The 21417-nt window shown below is 41.6% G+C and overlaps 1 long non-coding RNA gene across 1 annotated transcript; it reads left to right on the top strand.

Annotated features, from left to right (window-relative positions):
- Positions 1-1294: 1294 nt before the first annotated feature.
- On the top strand, positions 1295-1939 carry LOC117762090. Its single transcript, XR_004613936.1, has 2 exons — positions 1295-1400; positions 1759-1939. It is a non-coding gene; the product is annotated as an uncharacterized LOC117762090 (long non-coding RNA).
- Positions 1940-21417: the final 19478 nt, after the last annotated feature.

Below are 21417 nucleotides of genomic sequence, written 5' to 3'. Positions count from 1 at the left end.
TGGAGGGAGTTTGTCGCCGCGTACGATGGCTGCCCGTGTGTGCATGATAAGCTGCGTGTGATTACCATTGTCGTTGCACCTCAGTTTATCACACCACGGGAGAACAGTTAAACTCACCTGGCCATGTTTTCCCTGGAAGCATCATCATTCTGACAAACACATACACAAACACACACACACACACATACACAAACACACACAGGCGTGAATTCTAATCCGTGTGTTTTCTCTCTGCTGGAATAATACAGCGGCCTAATTGGCTCTGACAACTTGGCCAACCCAATTCCAGCCAGTCTCGTCCAGAATGCTTCTCTATGTCTCTAATTAGGTCCAATCAGCCGGAGTGATATTTATCGATTCACTTCATCCCTCTTTCTGCATCTCTCTCTCTCTCTCTCACACACACACACACACACACACACTCTTTCTCTCCTTCACACCGGGCTCCCTTCATTCTCCCCGTTCCTCTCTGAAGGAGACTGTGTTCCTCCTCTCTTCAGCTAATTTTAGTATGAGTAAAATAATTATGATTGATGCAGGTGCCCCTCTATCCCTTCAAAGCTTTTTAAATAGATAACCACCACCCCCCTCCTCCAAAAAGAGAAGCAAGAAGCTAATTAGCGTGCGAGGATGAGTGAGGAGAGAGGCCTTATCAGTTCGCCTGCCCCACAGCTTAAAGCATCATATTAGATATCTTAATTGTTCATTCTGACAGTGGCAGGGACAAACTTGCTTATTTTCCTGACCGATTGTTGTGTTCTATTTCCCCTTCTTTGGTTCCTAACTTATTTTTCCACCGTCCTTTTCTTTTTTCCGAGAGACACAGAGCCGCCAGATACGTGTGTGGAATGCTCAATGCTTTAATTCATCTAAACAACCTTTTAGCCGCGCTCCGAATGTAATGCTATGTTTGAGAGTTGTGCGTGTGTCATTTCGAGAGTATTGACGTGCCAGTCTCGCTGCTGAAGACACGTCTGCGGTGACATTGGAGCTGATGGTTGTTTCTCCAAGTCTGTGCAGGGACAATGGCTGGGTGCAGCCCAAAAGGAAAAGGGCAGGAGAGAGTTTAGGTGCATATTAGGGATGGGCATAATTAATCGACGATCGATTAATTGATCATTAAGAATTTCGTCCATGACATTATTTTTTCATCGATAAAACTAATGCATGTTCTGTTGCGTAGTGTGAGTCTTGAAGGAATGCAATGGATTTCGCTATGTGGCAGCAATTAAACATTTTACCACACAGGGCAATGTTTGAAAAAAAAGGCACAGGCCTACTCAGTTACCTGCGAGTTTCCGTGTATTTCAAAAGTAAACATGAAGAGGTCACGGCGAAGTGTAGCGTGGGACCATTTTGATTTAAAAAATGACTTAGTTCACTGCCAACACTGCAAAGCTGTGTATAAGTACAACTCGGCCATAACTCAAATGATGTACCACTTGAACAACGCACATCCGACCCTGGTTCGTGGCGGTGCATCCTGCTCTCGGTCTCAACCTAGCATCAACTCAGTGTTAGCACGGAGGAGCTGCGATGCACAACGAGCAGAGAAAATTACCCAACGGATCTGCAAGTTCATCGAGATGGATATGCTACCCTTAAGTATTGTTGAGGGCGAAGGTTTTCGACAACTGATAAACTTATTGGAACCGGCATATCACATTCCGTCACGACGTACCATCACCAGATTGGTAGAAACGCACTACGAAGAACGGAAGCAGGAGCTGTTAAAAGAATTGAGCACAGCTGAAAGAGTTGCTCTAACCACCCAGAGGCTGGGGGAGACGAGGAGCCTGCGTTGTCTGACACGGACGAGGGGAGCGCAAACACTGGAGTCGCGGCCTCCCAGTCCCAGGTCTCTGCTATGACACAACTCCTTGGGGAGCACTATACCACTCAATGCGAGTCTGGCATCGAAGCAGAACTTCAGAACTTTCTGAGGGAAGCTCCCCCACCCCTGGATTGCACCCCTACAGACTGGTGGAAAGTGAATGGAATAAGGTTCCCCAGGCTTGCCAAGTTAGCACGGAGGTACCTGTGTATCACGGCGACGTCAGTCCCCTCAGAGCGGGTGTTTTCGGCGGCTGGACTGACGGTCACCAGGCTGCGTTCGCGTCTGACACCAGAGCATGTTAACATGCTCATCTTTCTCAACAAAATCAGTAGGCTGGTGCTGAAGTTGTATGTGAGTTACTGGTTATTTTTATGAAGCTTTGTTAATTAGCCTAATTCATTGTTAGGTAGCCTAATCTCTCTCTCACCCTCTTTCTCGACTCGGTGCCTTTTTTGATAGTTTTGAGTTCCATTTGGCAAAACCTGTCAGACCTAAGTATTATATATTTTTGGTTAAGTTATTGTTTAACATGATTGTTTTTTATATTATTATTATTATTATTTTATTTTGGGTCAGTTGTGTTTATGAGCACCGGCTTCTAGCTGTCGACTCCGCTGCTTAAGAGTACAGCAGCGCATATTTTCAAGTGTAACCATTGAACGGATCCCGTTTAACTGCCACAAGAGTTGTTCATCTTGTAATAAAGATCTCAATGAGGAAACACGCTGTGTTTTTTCTATTTTCACTGCATTTTAATATAGCCTATAAATAGTGAATTTTAATATAAAAATATTAATGATTAATCAAAAATCGATCGTTAATTCTCCTGATGATCGATTAAGACATTTTAATCGAATGCCCATCCCTAGTGCATATACAACGTGTCAGAATGTAGCACTGACCAAAGGGAGGATTAACCCTCACAAACTTGCACAGACTAAGAAACACCTGGACATAGTTTTATATCCTGGCCAATTTTGAGGTTATTTCTTCAGTCAGTATCATGTGTTATACATTTTATTATTCAGTGCAACCTACCCTTTTTGTCTGGGGCATTACAAGGTCATCATCGTGCATTACCTGCGTGTGAGCGTCTGCCTACTCATTCCACAAACATCAGTCTGTCTGTCTGTATGTGGAACACATATCTCACAAACTATTCATCTTATCAACTTCCTTGCAGAGTTTTTTGCAATTTGGACAAACGATACATTGAATATAAATATATTTTGAATAAACAGGTGACCAGTGCTGTGGAGCAGTCAGTGAGGGTGGGGCAGTGTGCCTTCAGTCTGTGGATTCAGTTCTTCTCCACGCTTGGATAAACTCCAGCCGCTGTTAGCAACTGGGTCAAACCTCAGGTCAAAATCACCAGCAGATCATTTCAAATCTATTTATTTTTATTTCACCATATAGGACTCAGACACAGCCAGGTGTTGGGATCTCCGTCATGGCAACAATATTTATAGAATCTTGTCCTGTTTGCCAATTTATCTTTTGCAACAATTTTTTATATTGAGCTCATTATTCAGCTAATTACAGAGGTTTTACTATTAGTATTTATTAGTTTTGAACTTGAGTTTAAAGATTGTATCGATTGCTAAACAGAATTCCAAAATAGTCCGAATGTAATGTATGAAAAAATAACACCAGTTAAGAGTGAAGAGTGATAAAGCAAATTCAGTTTCATTTTATGAAAAACAATTTACAAAACGATAAACCAGGTAGGATGAACGCAAAGTTTTCTAACTTCACGCTGCACTATAGAATGTTTATAAAAATCTGGGCACACGACATCCAGCACACAAACAATAAAAAGTGACAGTATGTTGTACAACTGTTTGAGAAGGACTCAATAATGACAATGAATAATTCTGAAGTAGCTCTGGAGCATTAACACAGGTCAAGAGAACAGCCTATTCCATACAGGCAGGTTGAGAACGAGCACTGCATGAGTAACCTTAATTGCCTTTTTTTTTTAAGTGAAAAAACACGTTTTGCTGAATACCTCCATAATTAAACTGGATTTATTTTCAATATGAATAACTGTATTTGGGTGTTTTCGAGGTTCATGTGCAGGTTTTCTGCATATACCTGTTATCCTCTGTGAGTTAGAGCTCACAGATTTCTCGGTTGTGATACTAAATGCAGTTCCATTACTGACACCCATATGCTCCTACAGACACGAGGTTGAGTGCTGTAACATTTTCCCCTCCAGTGAAGCAGCAAGCTTCTTTTCCTTTAACATGTGTTTGTAGACATGATAAATCAAGTCAGACACGATTCAAAGCTTGTCTCTGTCATACAGGGTTCAAATGTTATTTACATTTTTTTAGAGCATGTGTGTGTGTGTGTGTGTGTGTGTTGCACTGATTCAACCTGAGGTTCTGAGGGTTAACTTAAAATAATTTTGTATTATTTGAAGTTCATCTAACTGTGTTCCACACATGTCAAACAATGACAGGGCTGGGTGGCTTCCTTGGTCTTTGGTTTCTGACCTTCCTGAGCATTTCACGTCATACTGAGGCATTCATTCATTTTCATTGGGAGGAATGTTGAAAAAGTGAAAACACAAAAAAATGTCGGGAAAGGTTTTGGTTCATTTTCACCACCCTCATTCACAGGAGGTAGCTGCCCACTGCTGTCCAGTGCCTGCACATCACCGAGCAGCTAACTGACTAATTAGAGGCTATAGCTGGTAAATATAGTGGAGCATTTAGTGGCTAATGAGACCTTCCATTTGTCAAGTGATCAGAACCATGACTGCGATGTTAATTTTCCTTTGCGTTTGCTAATCCATTGACAAATGCAAAGTGCATGTCATCATAATGTGGGGGAGGTTTGACTTGTGCATTTTTGTCCCTGAGGTCTGTGGCTACAAAACTGAGCAGCTTTAATATGGTTTTGTTGTTTAACTTTCAGCCACTAACAGCAGTGCTGTATTGAATTCAATGGAGGTGACTCCCTCTTTGTCAGAATAAACAAATAAAATCAATTTGACCTCCGTAAAGGAAGTTATGTTTTACGCTTTCGTTTGTCTGTCTGCTGGTTAGCAGGATTATGCAAAAATGATCATAAAACTTGGTGGAATGACACGTTATGGGCCAGGAAATAACTACATTTTGGTGCAGTTTCGAATAAATGTGTCGATCCAGGAATTTAGTTTCACTTTTTCCCACAGAATTAATGCAAGCTATGTGGGTAGCGGGGGTGCACGTGCACATGCATGAATGTTACTCCCTCAAGCAACAGATTCTGATTGACAGGTACACAGATTAAAGAGTGAAAGACACATTCTTGTGTGAGAAACAGAACTGCATCGCATACCAAGTACAGTGCAGCTGAAACTATGAGATCTGACTGTGTGCGTGTATGATAACAACTTTGTGGTCATAGCACAAATGTACAATAAATAGTGTTGCATACAGCTATACAACGCAGCTTTGGAGCAAAACACCAAGGTATAGATCTCTTATGTTTCATTATGAAACTGTAGCAGGACAAATCTAGTCTACTCTACTCTATCTACTCTAGTAGCCGTACAGGACAATGATATGTGGGGTAACAGCCCCAGCAGGGATCTTCAGAATCCTGTCAGACTGGACTCTAGTAAAATTCTGCAGGCTGATACAAAACAGCTGTGTGTTTCTCTAAGCAGCAGGTTGCCATCATCACTTCCTTCCCATTGGAGGAGTCTGACCTCTAACTGAGTTTGCTTTCCATCTTACTTCCTTCTTCATCCAGAGGTGAGTAGGGAGTAGTTCTTGCTGAGGCTCTCTGACCTCCACATAACCCCGATTTGAGACAGAAAGATGCTCTCTGATCTCTGCAGCACACCCAAATCTCTCTCTCACCAACTCTGCTCCGGTGTCTCTCTGCCGCTGTCTCTCCCCCCTCTGCACAGTGCAGTGTGTGTTCAGCTTGGCTGTTTGTGTACCTGCAAACTGAGCGACTGCTTTGATCAGGTCCGAGCCCTGGGGGCAACACACCGCTGGCCCTCCTCTGTAGTTGTCTGTGCGTAGACACACACACACACCATCAGCATTCACACACTCATTCATGCACACATCACAGAGGCAGAGCGAGATGATGAGAGATAGAGGGAGGAGGCAAAGACTTTGATGTGCTCAACACTTTCTGTGTTCATGTTTCAAACGGCATCCATCAGAATGCACCAGAATGTAAGAGAGGAAGCTCAGAAAAGATTGGATGATAGATGATTGACCCTTCAAACCTGACCAATTTTAACAGGGGCTGATGGGAAAAAAACCCAGAAGGGGTGGATGCGACGTCTCATCTCCGCTCGTTGTTCACGGCCCGGCCCCTCTTCGCCCCTCTGACTGACAGACGTCTTCTGCCAGGCTCTTAAAGCGAGCACCCTGCTGTAGTGATTAGCAGTTTTCTGTTACACTGCCAGTGTGTGCTTTTGTGTTTGTGATGTGACGAAGACAGAGCACTGGTACTTGGAGAGATTTGAAAGTGCCAAAATTGCCTGCTCAGATGCCCTGGCTATGACCCCTCTCCAGCGAGCCAACAAGCAGATGGCACTCAAGTGGTTTGACCGCGGGTTGATGGAGCGGAGGTTGAGGGCGTGGTCGGCACAATGAAGTGGCGGATTACCACACTTCTCTTTTCAAATCCTTTTAGGACAGGCGTAGAGGGCCATGTTAAGTGACTTTTATTTGGGCGATTTAACCGTCTATTCAGCGAGCCAGCTGAATTCAACCCCCTGCTGTGCCGCAGACATGATTGTGGAGGTTGCGGATGTCATTTTTATCTCCGTGGATCATCTCCTACCACCATCTTGAATATTCACTTAAATATCATCCCAGCATCACATTCAGTACATCGGCCCCCGAGACGCAGACTTGTCATTTATTTCGCACCCCAGTGCCTCGGCTGATGTAAAAATGATTTTGTGTCCAGGTAAATGTTTCACGTTCAGGACACAGGTCACGTTGGGTAAATTAAGTCTCCCTGGATATTTTTTTCCCGGCTGGTGAAACACTTGAAAGGTCCGATCAGAAATAATGATCCCGGCCCTGTATTGAGTTTACATGACAGTGATTCGGGGCTATCTGCTACGGAGCAATGCTTCCTTCCAGGTTGCAGGTTATTAACTGACAACACAGGATGATGAGAAATGAAATATAGCCGTGGCTTCCACACTGGATCTAGGTCAGGCTAGTTCTAGACGGGGTACAGCGTTCTGGTACATGATGGGCTGTGGTGCCAGAGGGGGGGTGGGGGTGGGGGGGGGGGGAGAGAGAGGAGAGGCCCAGAAAACATGGGATTTTATTTTTCTTACATTTTTCCTGCTCAGTAAACCACTCGCAGCCTGAAGCCAGATGGGATAGAGCCAGTGTATCCTGCAGAGAAAAGGCAGGTGTCTACTGTATGTCTGTGTGCTGAAATAAGACATTACCATCTCTCTTGCTCACATGTTTTAGTGCGTTACTTCGTCTTCTGACAATTAGCAATGAAGGGATGCATTGTGACTGCCAAGTTCTTCCAGATGTAACACTATCGCTGACAGCCTGACATTGTCTCTGCTGACCTTCTGGGTATTGGTCAAATAAGCTATTGTTCTATAGGGCTGTGTTTCAGCAGCTCATGCTAACATCTACCCAGTGACATGCTTGCAGTGACAATGATGATTTAGCAGGTGTTTGGCATGTTCTATCCCTTGGCATGGTGTAATGTTCACCGTAGTCAGCGTCTCAGTTCAGGTGTTTAGCTAAAGTTAACAGCACAAAACAAAATATAAAAATACATTTTCACTTAATGATGCTTGATGAAAAGTCATAGGATCATCAGTCATTCATTGGGATTCATTCTCTTTGCATTTTGGATACAGTAGCTGCTGGCATTACATAAAAAGTTGTGATAACACAAGGCCCCCTTGGTGGCCGGGGTTACATATTGTACGTTTAAAATAAGATAATTTCAAATTGTAAAAATGTTGCAACATGAACGAAACATAACAACACAAAATCCAAAGATAAAGCCTGAGTATTCAAAGTGAACCCTGCTGTCACGCTCAAACTGACTGATGGATATTGATACCGATAATCAGGTTAGATAATCGCTCAGTCTGCTTGAGGTTTACAATACATCATCCAAATACTATAGTTCATAAATGGATTTCAAAAGTTATTCCCTTAGAAACATTACAAGCATTTTAAAATAAACTAACCCTAAATGAAAAGCAATGATGTATATGCTGTCCACTCTACAAACTCCAATCAGGCAATGCTACTTTCTTTACATTGTTATAATGCCATGTCATACAGATGTCATGATGAAGGTCAAATGATGAGAAGACTTTCAGATTTATAGATACAAACAAATGCTTTAATTCCAATCTTTGAGAGGACCTGCCCCATTTTTGGGCTCTGGTAACTTAGCTCCAGTATTCACCTCACTAATGTGCCCCCATAAATATATATTTTACTTTCTTCTGCCTTTAGGTATAAGGTGTAGTATAAGTACAGTTGGTTATTATGACACCTGGGTTGCATCCATCAGCCACATTCTGGCTCACACCATCACATGGATGAGGAGGGAAAGAGAAAGAGCAAAAGAGAATGTATTGCATCAAGCGAGACATAACATTTAAATATATCAAGTTTTTTTCCTGTTAAACAATAAACTAATTTCTTTAACACAAGTACAGATTATTCTTATGTATATATTGTGAACTTGATTTATTTTGCTATGCGCATATCTTCATCACGCAGGGGCATTTTCTCTATGGATCAAACAAAGATTTCAATTTTTATTATCCGTCCAATTCTATTTTCATTGGATCTTGAAAATCATTTATATATAATAAAATGAATCGCACTGTACCAATGAAGTCATCAGTGTGTTACTGTTGTAGTTCCCTAAAGACGACAGAATAAGTTGTGCAAATGCATGTACTTTGTTTAGTGTGTGATCCCAGGGCTGCAGAGATGCAGCTTTCCTGCCTAATCAGGACAATATTGATTGATTTGTTATATCTCTTAATCTCTGCAATCTGTTGTGATCTGGAGACGCATATGCTCCATCACAGTTGTCAAAGACTGCAGAGCTGGGTGAATCCTGCGGCTGACTCTGCGCTGGTTGACAGCATCCCTTCAGGTGGTCCTGACTTCATTACAGACGGGGAGTCCATGTGCAAACAGCAGAAGTCTCCTCATATAGCACTCACGCAAGGAATGTGTACACTGGGATGAGAGCGGAGACTGAAACGTCAGGAAAGATTTGTGACTGCTCAGAGATTATCTCTGTCTACAAGATGCATATAAATGTTCCAATTTTCTCTGTCTGTGATTCAGAGTTCACAGCTGGAATGGAGGCCGCTGCCCTTTTCAGCGTTTGGGAAAATATGAAAGAGCTGTGAGTCTGTGACTGCCCATTGCTCTCTACTTGATGACCCAGTAGAGACTGCAATTAACCTAAGTGAAAAAAACATCTCTTTACTTTAAATCATGTAAATGAGTAATACTATGCAATAGAGGCTGTGAGATTTCCCTCACCACACCTGGCTGTGAGTACCCAGCCAAGGGACGTCACGTCCCTGTCGGGGGTCAGAGGTCAAGCTATTGAAGTGGAAATCAATGGCGGTATCCCCAGTGGCCTTAAGAGAACTAGAAAGGAAAGGAACATTTCAAACAAATAAATAGCAGCATTTTCAAGGTGCCCTCCGTACTTCACAGCTGTGGATTGATCTCACCGGTTTAACCCAAAGGAGGAGGCAGAGAATGGGAGAAGTGAGGAAAGCCTCACTCTGACTTGCTCTCTTTTATGTAATTGCTACTTTTTCACCTTGCTGCTGACATGCTCCGTCTCTGCGCTGGAGCCGGCGATGCTGGGACCACATTCTGTCCAGACTAACACGCGGCTCGTCAAGGGTAATCTACTTCACACGCAGTTTGTGCGAGTGTATACTTTCATACAGTTATATCTCATGAGTCTTTGAAAATTATTTCTGAAGCTCAATTAGCAGTGACGACTTTCTGATGAAAACTGGAAGGCAGCTGGGACTTTAATTTTATCCACACAGGAAGCCTCGGAGGAAATATGTTTCAGCCTTGACTTAAAATGTAGTATTGCAAAAAAACACAGACCGTCTGACTATTTTTATTCTTTAAAAATTCTCTTATGATTTTACTTTTCAGTTTTTCATAACAAAGCTTTAGCTCATCTCAAAAAGAAGACTAGACCCAAACAGAGTTTAGATTGATTTTTCCTTGGCTACATTCCTGATTAAGAAGTGATGTGCTGGCAGAGATCCGACCCAGCACCCTACCGCCCCCTCCATATGCATCTGGGTGCCACTTTCCCTCAGATTCTTCTTGTGAGCCAATCTGTGATGTGTGCTGTTATCTCCCAGGGATACATGCATAGATCTGCTTAATGCCAGGCCGCCGACCTGGGAGACCTCTCTTTGGAGCGACATCTCTTCTCGTGCTCGGCCTCGGACAGATAAATATCAGAGAGAACAAAGAACCCGCCTCTCATATCCGCTCTGACTCTTGTGGACGCAGCATGCCCCCGTCCCTCCAAATTGGTTTTCTGTGGTAATCCGTGCCCTTGGCTGGAGTGAGCCGAGGCAGAGGGGGGTTTAGTGTGGATTGGTATGATTATGGCTATTGGTGGCCTAAACACTGGCTCCAGCCAAGGTGAATGACAAGCCCTCGTCCCCTATTCGCATGAATGACCACCACCCCCAGTGCCAACCATATTGCCAGAGCCATGACAAAAATTTGGATGCAGAGGCCCACCATTAAAGTCAGACTGCAATTTGTATGGTTGTGAAAAAGTACAGCTTTTTTGTTATCAGTAAGTTTTATTTCTTGTTTTTTTATTATTTATTTTAGTCATATGTTTGTGCAACGTATTTACAACTGTAAAAATTGTTCACAATTGTTAAACAAGAAATTCTTTCTTGTCAAGTTTAAGATGAGAAAGTTGATAGCAGTCTCATATTGTATATAGACCTTCCATTGTGCAAAATTGAAGCCAAAACATTCTGGATATGGGTGATGCCATCTTGCGCTTGTGACATCATTTACAGAGTTTGCACAGTAGTGATTGACCATGGTGTAGAGTTGAAGTACAGAGGTCCGACCAATACAAGCACACAACCAATCGCAGGTCGGTCTCAGTTCAAAATCATGATGTGTCACCCAGTTTCTATAGCATCAAATAACGAATTATGACAAACCATAACATAGTAATGAGCACTTAAACATACATCAGTGTGATAACAACTATTAAAAACAACAGAAAATGTATTTAACATGTATTTTGCTTTATAAGTTTGGTCATACTGCAGCCAGCCACCACGGGGCGATCAAGATGATTTGGCATCACTTTTAGGGAGCTGTCATGTCGTCCAGCTAGCAGTCTATGGTCTTACGTCTGTGTGTTAAAGCTAGGGTTGGTAATCCTGGAAAAGCTAGCAAGAGCAGGGTACACTTTGACCATATGCAAGTGATATCCCACCTCTCCTCAAACCTGTGCCCCCAAAACACAACTGAACATACCAACTGACAACTGCTGGAAGCCGACTTCGAGCTGTCGATCAGAGAACAATCATTTAATGTCGTTAAACCAACCTTTTTTTTTTTTTTTTAGAAGACTTTATTTATTGATGTGATGACGTGACGTGAATAGTATTTCTATGAATAAGATAAAAAGTGTTTCAGAAACAACTTACCTTTAGGGGACAAAGCTAATCGGACTCTGTCCTGGGTCTCTGTCCAGAAACAGATCCGACATGTTACTATTTTAAACATTCATGTTCATTCACTAGTTAAACAAGCTGGTCGGCTGCTTACAGTCTTTTTTCTCATTAGCATACAGACTACAACTCCCTGCTGAACACATAGACATGAGATTGATACGTCTCTTCTGAATCTAGAAAATAAACACATCCCTAACACATGGAACTATTTCTTATTTCCTAATAAAAAGCACATCAGATGCAACAGAAAAATAATACATGATGATTATATAATAAAGAATGTTTCTGAACATTTACATGTCTCTTTGATTACAGTGTGCTATCACAGCTTGAGATTCCCTGCTCTAATGACAGGTGACCTAGATGTATTGTACTTTGGTCGGTTGTGGTTTATAGGGGAAATTCAGAACTTATTATTAGAGTCGCTGACTTCAGGTTAAACTTGCAGTTGATCCTGTCACTGCTCTGGACTTCCATTATAGCAAAGAAGACAGGGTCAGGCCAGCATATTGGAACAATATTGGACTGTTATTGAAACTCGGATATCTTCCAGTCACATCAACGGTGTCGTCTGATGTCATCTGATGGAGTCTCCTCCCGGACCACAGCTAGTCATAATCTTTTTTGAGTTTTTGTAATTATGTTTCCAGCAGGTGTCTGACCAGAGAAATTAATTTAGTGTGGCCGGAGTACGACTTTTTCTCAGTCAGTATCTCACCCTGACAATATCAGATGTCCTGTACCGTATCTGAGTCCTAAAAAAAGGACCCTGAGTTTGAATTTGCAATACATTAACAATTTGATTGTTAAACCAGCCTACCTTTAAAGATTTCCTATTCACGTGTGTATATGAATTTTATATTGCAATCTAAAAACAACCCCAGAAGACCTAAGAGAATAGGATCTGTAGCAAAGAGAGAAGGAAGCAAAGAAGGAGAGGAAGAGAAAGAAGCAAAAAGAAGAAGAAAGGATTGTTAAGCAGCCTTCCAGAGGTTGAAACATATTCAAATAGGACACAAACAATTCTGTGAGCACCACTGCATAAGATCAGACACATACAGTTGTAGGTTATTAGTCTCAGTTGGGCTGTTTAGACAAGTGTAATGTCCCATTTATGGTTGTTCAGTTTGATTATGTTCCTACAGGTAAAGCTGCAAAACACGAGTGCTACCTTTGTACCAACATCAAAACGACACTGACCTTTACAGCATATTCTTCATTTTCATTTTAAAAGGATGCTGCCTACCTATGCAGAGGGGTGGTGATGAAGGTGGGTCAGTCTGTCCGTCAGTAGGATGCTCAGAGCAACACTCCCAATGATATGATGGAATATTAGTGCCGTTAAAGAGGAAAAAAAGGACATTTCAAGAATAAAAGTCGTAATTTCCCAAGAATAAAATCATAGTTTAGTTGTAATGCTACGATATGTGTTATTTTACGGGGGCACTATCAGAAACTCAGTCAGTTGCCTGCTTATTAATGAGTAATGTGGAGCATGTTGTTAAGTTATACATAATAATAAGTATCATAACCTGTGTGTGCAAGAAAATATTTATTCCGAAAAAAACACGTACTTGGGGGAAATTGTCTCTTTTGTGGAGATGGAAATGTTTGGTAGTGGTCAACATCAATCTGCGTGCTACTTTAAGGGGGTTTTGTAGATTCTCAATAAACATTGAGATTTATAGTCAAGATTTTGGATCTAAAGCGAGTTAAACTCTGGCGAGCATTGGTTCACCTTGCTGCATGTGTCTCATCAATCTTACATTATGATCCGAAAAGTTTTTTTTCTTCAGTAAGGCCCTAATACTCCTTATGCTGTCATAATTATTGACAGCATATTATGTTATGCTGTTTTTTTTTATGGCATTACAATGCTGCAGAAAAGTGACTCCTGTTTATGACATCTATCCGTGCCTTTTAGTTGTTTCCCCTCTGCGTGTTGGCTGAACCTGTTGCAGTTTTGGCGTTGGACCTGTTGTCTTCTAACAGTCTTGTTACTTAGAGCTGTTGTCTTGCATTATCAATTTTGCAGTCTCAGGTGATGTCTCAATGTTAGACTTGGAGTGAAGTCTGAGTTGTTGTCCTCTCACAAAATGCAAAACAGAGCAAAGTAACGATCTGTTTTCATTTTAATGTGTACAATGGGTTTTTCTGATTTTTAGCTTGCCTGCTGCTGGAAAAAAAAACTGATAATATGAAAATAATAATTTGGCTTGTTTATCATATTTTTGTTTGTATTTCATCATCCTGACCCCCCCTTCAAAAATCCTGTGTATGAAAAAAGTCGAATGAAATATTTGCCAATGTGATTCAGCAACTTTAAGGTTTTAGGTTACAAAAACATTGCACACATAAATCATCTTTATCAGACTTCAGTTCCTGCTTTAACTGTAAAATTTAAATTATATATTGCACCTGCAGGAAAGGTTCAATAAATGATTTGAGCTCTGCAGCGATGGAAAATGATCCACAGTGATGAACATGTACTGTATGTGGATTTGTGGATTTGTGGAATATGTGGATCAGATTCAGAATCTATCACAACCGTCTATTCTCTCACCCTCCAGCCATTTCCTGTGGTTACTCCCCAGTCATGCCTGCATTATGGTACCTATGATCTCCTGGTGCAGTAATGTTATGCTGCAACATGCCAGTTCGCTGGATGAACTCCCTGTCAACCCTATGTGTATGTATGTGTGTGTCTTGCTGTGTTGCTTTCAGGGACGTCTGCTTGCCTTCGCCTCATCTCCGTCCCACACTCAGAGGAGACTTTGAATTAGTCTAATTATCATTGCCTGTGTCATGGAAACATGAGGAGGAAGGTGTCGTCCCCAGGAGTCTTTCTTAGGTTTAATACTGTATGTGTGTGTATGGTAATGTGCGTGCGCGAGTGTATCTTTTATGAATTGCCACAGATGTGTTAGACAGCTGCTAGAGGGGCTGCATTCAGCAAATGCACCTCCCCTTTTGTTGCTGCTGAAAACATGCCCCATCTTCCCATGCACAAACAATTATAGGCACAGTCTATCGCACACACTCAGGGCTTCACATAATTACAGAGTTCAGCGCTTACATTTAAGAATATATGCAAATTCATTCTGATCACCCTCAAGAACAGTTTGAGAGGATGATGGCAGCAGGCGTTTCAGTGCATTCAGGCGGGTGTGTGTGTATGTGTTTGTTTTCTTGTTGATATTGGCTGACGTTATGAAGACCATTTCATCTTTAGCCTTGGGAAATAGTTCTGACAGGAGCCGGAGAGAGAGCAGTAGTGAAAAATCCTCCTTCTCTTGTAGCAGTTGTGTGACATTTGCTGTGGGCAATGGTGGCTGCTGCGCGTCAACACCAAAGGAGTTTTTTTTCTCTCCCCGCTGTGATCTGTGAGCTGCAGACTCAGCACATTGTTCATCTTGTGGCCCGAGAAAAGTTCATAATGTTCGCCACACACAATACATCCGCCACTCACACCGGGCCCCATGTGAAGGAGAGAGGACATAAATTATCTTACCGTGCTGGAGTCTGGAGTGTTCCCGGGTCATGTGCTGATGTTTGAAGTGGCTCACCTAAGAGCTGCATTAAAGCTGCATTTGTGGCCCCAGAGTTTAGGTGAAATCACCAGCTCTAAAGAGGCTAATGAGAAGGGCTTTTCAACTTCATGTGGGACTCAAGCCCTTTTAAGCAAAGACAAAATGAGTTCAATTATTTTCTGAACTGCACAAATGCATAATCACATGTGCTATTTCATACAACAACATACAAACTACATTTCGTTCCCATTCTGAAATGTAATATACAACAGATGTACCCCATATCAAGAGTGCTGTTGCCACATGTTACATATACAGTAATATGCTTTGCTTGTCAGTACCAACATAGTTGTGCAATCATACACATATATGTAAGTAGCATGTAATTAACTTTTAAGTGAAAACCATTGTTTCCATAAATAAAAATAGCATTTCACACATATATATACAGATAAATATATTTGCACATAAATATATGTCACGCATTTCCTGTTCTTTCTCTCCGGACCCAACCCAAGCCTGATGCAGTTAATGTGAACTGAAGTTTGTGATGCCCATTCATGCAGTTTTAGTTACCATGGTCACAGTTCACCTGTTTATCCTGATTACATTTGTATGCACCTTGTGAATGATCATCAATGACAAGCATACTTTTATCTAGGCTATATGTAGGAGTTTTAACACATAAAAGTTAAATGTCTATGTCCAGCCCGACTCATAAACTCAGTTTGAATATCCACCTTCTACTATACAAACATCTGTTATGATGCATGAGTATGGCATTTATGTAGTTTAAGAATTTGTGCCTGTAAAAACCATGCCCCTGCACATGATACAAGTACACAGAACAGTATCAGCAAGCGCAAAACCAGGAGGGAGCATTTCTTTTCTGCAAGAACATAGAACAGTATCCGCAAACAGAAAGTCATACTGTACTTGCGAGCGAGCATTTCTGCTCTGTGTGCACAACTGCTGTTCCATAAGGACTGGGCTGGGATAAGCGCAAACTGGCCCTTCCCTATAGGAAAAACTGTAAAAGTCTGTGTACCTTTAGAGCAAGACTATTAAAAAACCCCACTGGTTTGTTAGTAGGTTTGGTCCTAGGTCAGAGTAGAGACCCTGTGGAACAAGGAAACTCCTTCAGAGCGTCATATTGGTAGTCCTGGAAATCCTGCGTGAGGAAGAGGCATCAAGATGTGCAGATGCTGTCACTCAAGCAAGACAGGGGCAGTGGATGAAATGGGAGAGCATGGAAAAAAGAAAGATCAGCTGGAAGGACCTTTGAGGAATGGAAGCAAGCAGGATTAGCTTCCTGTTTAGAGCAACATTTGCGACCTTCCCTCACCCAAAAACCTACAGCAGTGGCTGAACGAATATCCATCCTGCCCACTATGCTCAACTCCAGCTACCCTCAGGCACATCCTCACTGGTTGTAAAATATGTCTCTCCTAAGGTAGGTATATGTGGAGACACAGCCAGGTATTTAAAGGCCTTGCAGCAACAATATTAACAAAGAGAACTGCTACATGCCATGCCATCCAAAACATCAAAGCAGTTAAAGGACAATATTTGTCTGAGAAGGGGAACAGGGAGAGAGAGGGCCACCTCCCAGCCCGAGACTGGGAGATGTTGGTGGACGTGGTCACCAACATCCGATAACATCAACTGGCGGTAGGCATTAGTTAGTGCGGTAGGACATACAAGGGATATTCTCCATTTTGTCATTTGTTCTTAAATCTGAAAGGCATAGAGGTAATGATGTCTTATATATATGATCCAGCCACATGGCTTTCATAGTGCTTTAGCCTCAGCGTACCCTCAATTTTGGCCTGTATTGTCGATTACAAGGCCAAAGCACTTGATGACGCTAAGGTGCAAAGTTATGTCCCCAACATCCGCTGGTGGCCACTAACACTTGCTAACATCTACTGGTAGTTGGTAACCTAAATTGTGCAGAAGACCTTTAAACGTACAACGGATATTCAACATCTTGTCCTATGTTCTAAATGTAAAGAGAAATAATATTTTAATATATAATATTACTTTAAAAAGACTTTAAGAACGGATTATATCAAAAATCACGTTGAATGATATTAGTGTAATCGTGCTTTTTTAACTGTTTCCAGTAGAAATTACACAGTGTTTGGTATAATGTCAAAAACATTCTAGAACACTATTCTGTGTTTAAGAACAACACATCAAAGCTCTTGGGTGTTTTGTTCCAGTTATGTCAAGATCAAAACCAATAAACCGGACAAAGAAGAAGACTCTTCCAGTTGTAACCAGAGATTGTGAGAGGACAACAACTCAGACTTCACTCCAAGTCTAACATTGAGACTTCACCTGAGACTGCAAAATTGATAATGCAAGACAACAGCTCTAAGTAACAAGACTGCTAGAAGACAACAGGTCCAAGAAAGAGATTGTCAAAAGAAAACAGCTCCAACGCCAAAACTGCAACAGGTTCAGCCAACACACAGAGGGGAAACAACTAAAAAGGCATGGATAGATGTCATAAACAGGAGTCACTTTTTCTTTTGTGTTACACTTCTTCAAGCCAACTGAACATGGAGCTGGCTCAGCAGGCTCTGAAAGCGATAAGGGCCAGCAGGTACAGCGAGTGGAACAAAGAAAAGAAGAGCATGAAGGATGAGACTGACGTCTTACTGGCAAGAGGGTTGGAAACAGAGACGAAGGAGACTAACAATGGACTAAATAAAAGGGAAAAGCAGATGCAGGATGAGGAATGACTCTTTAAAGTTAACTTTGGTCAGGGCCAGGAGTCTGACCGTCAGCTGAAGGTGCGGCTATGGTTGGAGGAAGACAAGGCAGAGATCAAGAAGAAGTTAGAAGAGAGGGAGAAAGAATTCAATTCATTGATCTCTCGTCTTCGACTCGAGCGGATTGAGACCCGGATGGGCAAAAACAAGCTGATTAAAAAGCATAAGAAAGTGGAGCAGATCATTCAGGACAAGGATGAGGTTATCACCAGCATCAAAAATGAAAATATGGAACGATTAGATAGCAACCTGCCTCTCAAAAAAAAGGAGAAGAAGATGCACGATGAGATTGACTCTTTAAAGTCATCTTTGGTCAAGGCCAGAAATGACTTTGACAGTCAGCTGAAGGCTGCAAAAGTCATGGAGAGAGAAAGGAAGGAGATCAAGCAGAGTTTGACAGAGAGGGAGAAAGAAGTGAAGTCACTGAACGCTCGTCTTCGACTCCATCAGGCTGAGACCCAGAATGTCAAAGACGAACTGATTAAAAAGCACCAGAAGAAGGTGGAGCAGATCATCCAGGAAAAGTATGAAGTCATTGCCAGCTTAAAAAATGAAAATGGGGAACTGTCGGATAGTAACTTGCAGTTCAAGGAAAAGGAGGAGAAGATGCAGGATGAGATTGGATCTTTAAAGTCAGAGAAGAAGGAGATGGACAAGAGGTTTACAGCAAAGGACAAAGAAGTTAAATCTCTGAATGCTAGTCTCCAACTCCAGCAGGCCGAAACTCAGAAGGACAAAACACAGTTGATGAAAACCTGTGAGAAGAAGGTGGAACAGATCATCTGGGAAAAGGATCAAATCATTGCCAGTGTCAAAACGGAGAATACAGTACTGGCAGACAGCAACCTGAAGCTCATGGCCAAGCTGAAGGCTGTCCAGACTGACATCCTCCAGAGCGTAACTGACATGAGGATGAAAGTCACTGCTCTGAAGGACAGTCTGAGAACTGAGGAGACTGAGAAGCAGGCCAGCTTCAACCAAATAAAGGAACTGGAGAGTCACACAATGGACACTGAGGAGAAGTGTCTGGAAAGTAAAGGAGACAGAAAAGAGGAAAGGGATGAAATAGAGGAAGGAACAGGAAAATGAAGAAAACCTGGGAAGAGGAGGAGGATTAAAAGGAGAGGAATGAGAGAAGGAGGTGCGAGAGAGGAAGAAGAAGAAAAAAGAAGAAACATCTCCCCCGTTTCCCCTCCCCTCCTTACCCTCCACTACAAAAAAACTCAGTATTGTTTTACCATCTTTTGGGTTTATCATTCTGTTAGCAAGATGTTTTTAATACAGGCTGTTATTGCTGCAATGGTTATCATGTTATTTGAACATGCCCTTATGGGTGGGAGGTGAATTCCTCCTCGCCGCCTATTTCTACCAACAACCCATTTCGATACCATGAAGATTTCCTCCGCTGCAATAGTGAATGCTGGAGGGAAGATGCGCACCCTGCCATGATACCAATTTCCAGGTGCTGCCATGCTGTGGTGAAATACACAGCTATGAAACATATCCGTATGTTTCGGAAATAAACTTTAACTTGATTTTTTTTTACTCTCAGGAAATCAATAGTGGGCGAGAAGATTATGAACCAAGTGTGTTTTCCAGGTCCAAATATGAAAAAACAAAATCTCTCCTCTTTTGCTAATATTGAATGTAAACATGTCTGTCCTTGTTATATTGATACTCATGTATTTTCAATATTCCGTCAGTTGGTTAAGTACTTTAAAATGATATGTAAGCCCTTTGCCTTTCCTCATTTAAAGGACCATTGTGTTCTATTGTACAGTATATGCTGTCTGCATTAAAGTACATGGCTGTTTCCATCTCACCTTTGTCCATAATGAGCTTCTGTAAAATCTCAAACATCTGGTGCATCTGTGTACCTGTGAGATGATTCAACTGTGCCCCTAGGCTGACGGCGCTCAGTTTTGGGTTTTCACAAATGTAAAGGGATGCTTTAAAAATTTATTTTTCATTTCTACCTCAGGTATCTGCAATGCAGAACACTCAAATAATTCAGAAGTTTACCTGTGATACACTGACTGCTACTCCTCATTATCTTAGCTATAAACCTTAATCATAATTAACATTTAAACATTCAGAATTTCTGATAAGCCCTCATTCATTACTGCCAAAAGTTTGTTCATGTCTTTAAATTTGCCATATAGTTGTTATAAAATTATACATATTATGATTTTCTGAAATGCCATTTGCCAGGTTTGAGTAAGTTTAGGAAACTACTTGATAAAGATGAGAAAATGGTTGTAGTCACTGTCAGCACTGCAGGATGTAGTCTACTGGCAGGGGATGGGGCATAAAAAGCAGTCCACTACACACCAAATTGAATATTTATCAATACCACAATGTCACAGTGCTAAATAAATCAGAATGTCTCGAGAAAATGTAAGATCTGCTAATGTAAAAAAACAACAACGTTTGAAAGTGGGTTGTCAGAGTTGAAAGTAAAGACATGTAAGCAGTAATGGAAGAAGTGTTACGATCCTTTACATTGGTCAATATACTATTACCATGGTGTTGACATACTCCAATATCCATAAAGTAAAAGTATTTCTTTCACAGAAAAAAGTGATGAGTGACTGATTTATCATTGTATTTTTGAACCATTTAATGCAACAAGCATAAATACAGTTAGGCTGGGCGGAGATAGCTCCACTTGCAAAAAACTCTCCTTAGATTAGCCAAGCAGCGTGCTCAGCTAAAATGGGAATGCTATAAAGAAATACTCAAATACAAGAGTGAGCCTAAAGCAAGAAAATGAGTGACATTTTAAATATTCCAGCCTTGCACATATATACAATTCCAATAGCTCAAATTAATCTTACAAACTAATTTCTTATTTAATCATTTAAATTTGACTCTGTTTTGTAATTTACAATAGTCACCTATGCTGAAGTGACCTCCCTAGTACACTCGCTCTGCTCCCTGCCACCCAGCAACTCCCGACGTCTCGAGAACCACTTTTAAGCAAGGCAGAGGAGAAAAATAGTTGACCAAGAAAACAACAATTGTAAGCTACTCAAGAGCAAGGCGCTCGAGACAACTCATCCGCCACAATGTTCTACGAGCCCTTAATGTGACGAATGTCCAAACAGTATGACTGCAGAAAGACAAAGAATGAAGAAAAATTATGGGATTGTGGTCAGTGTAAACCAAAATGGGAACGCTAGAGTCAACATAAACTTCAAAGTGTTGTAACGCCCACACCAGAGCAAGACTTTCCTTTTCAATTGCAGAAGAATTGATTTGATATGAACTAAACTTATGAAAAAACTCACAGGGTGCTCAACACCATCACTGTCACCCTGAAACAACACAGCAAGGCAAAAGGATGGTTCAGGAGGTGAGCACAGTTCTGACATTATCGAAGGCTTGTTGGCAGGAAGCTGACCAGATATATTTGACTCTAGCCTTCAACAGATCTGTTAGAGTAGCAACAACAGAAGAGAAGTTCCTGCAAAAATTGCGAAAGTATCCCACCAAACCCCAAAAACGCATGAGCTCCTTCTTGGTGGTGGGCAC

Source organism: Hippoglossus hippoglossus, chromosome 5 (assembly GCF_009819705.1).
Source record: "Hippoglossus hippoglossus isolate fHipHip1 chromosome 5, fHipHip1.pri, whole genome shotgun sequence".
NCBI classification, from domain to species: Eukaryota; Metazoa; Chordata; class Actinopteri; order Pleuronectiformes; family Pleuronectidae; genus Hippoglossus; species Hippoglossus hippoglossus.
This window is presented reverse-complemented; position numbering and strand designations above follow the sequence as displayed.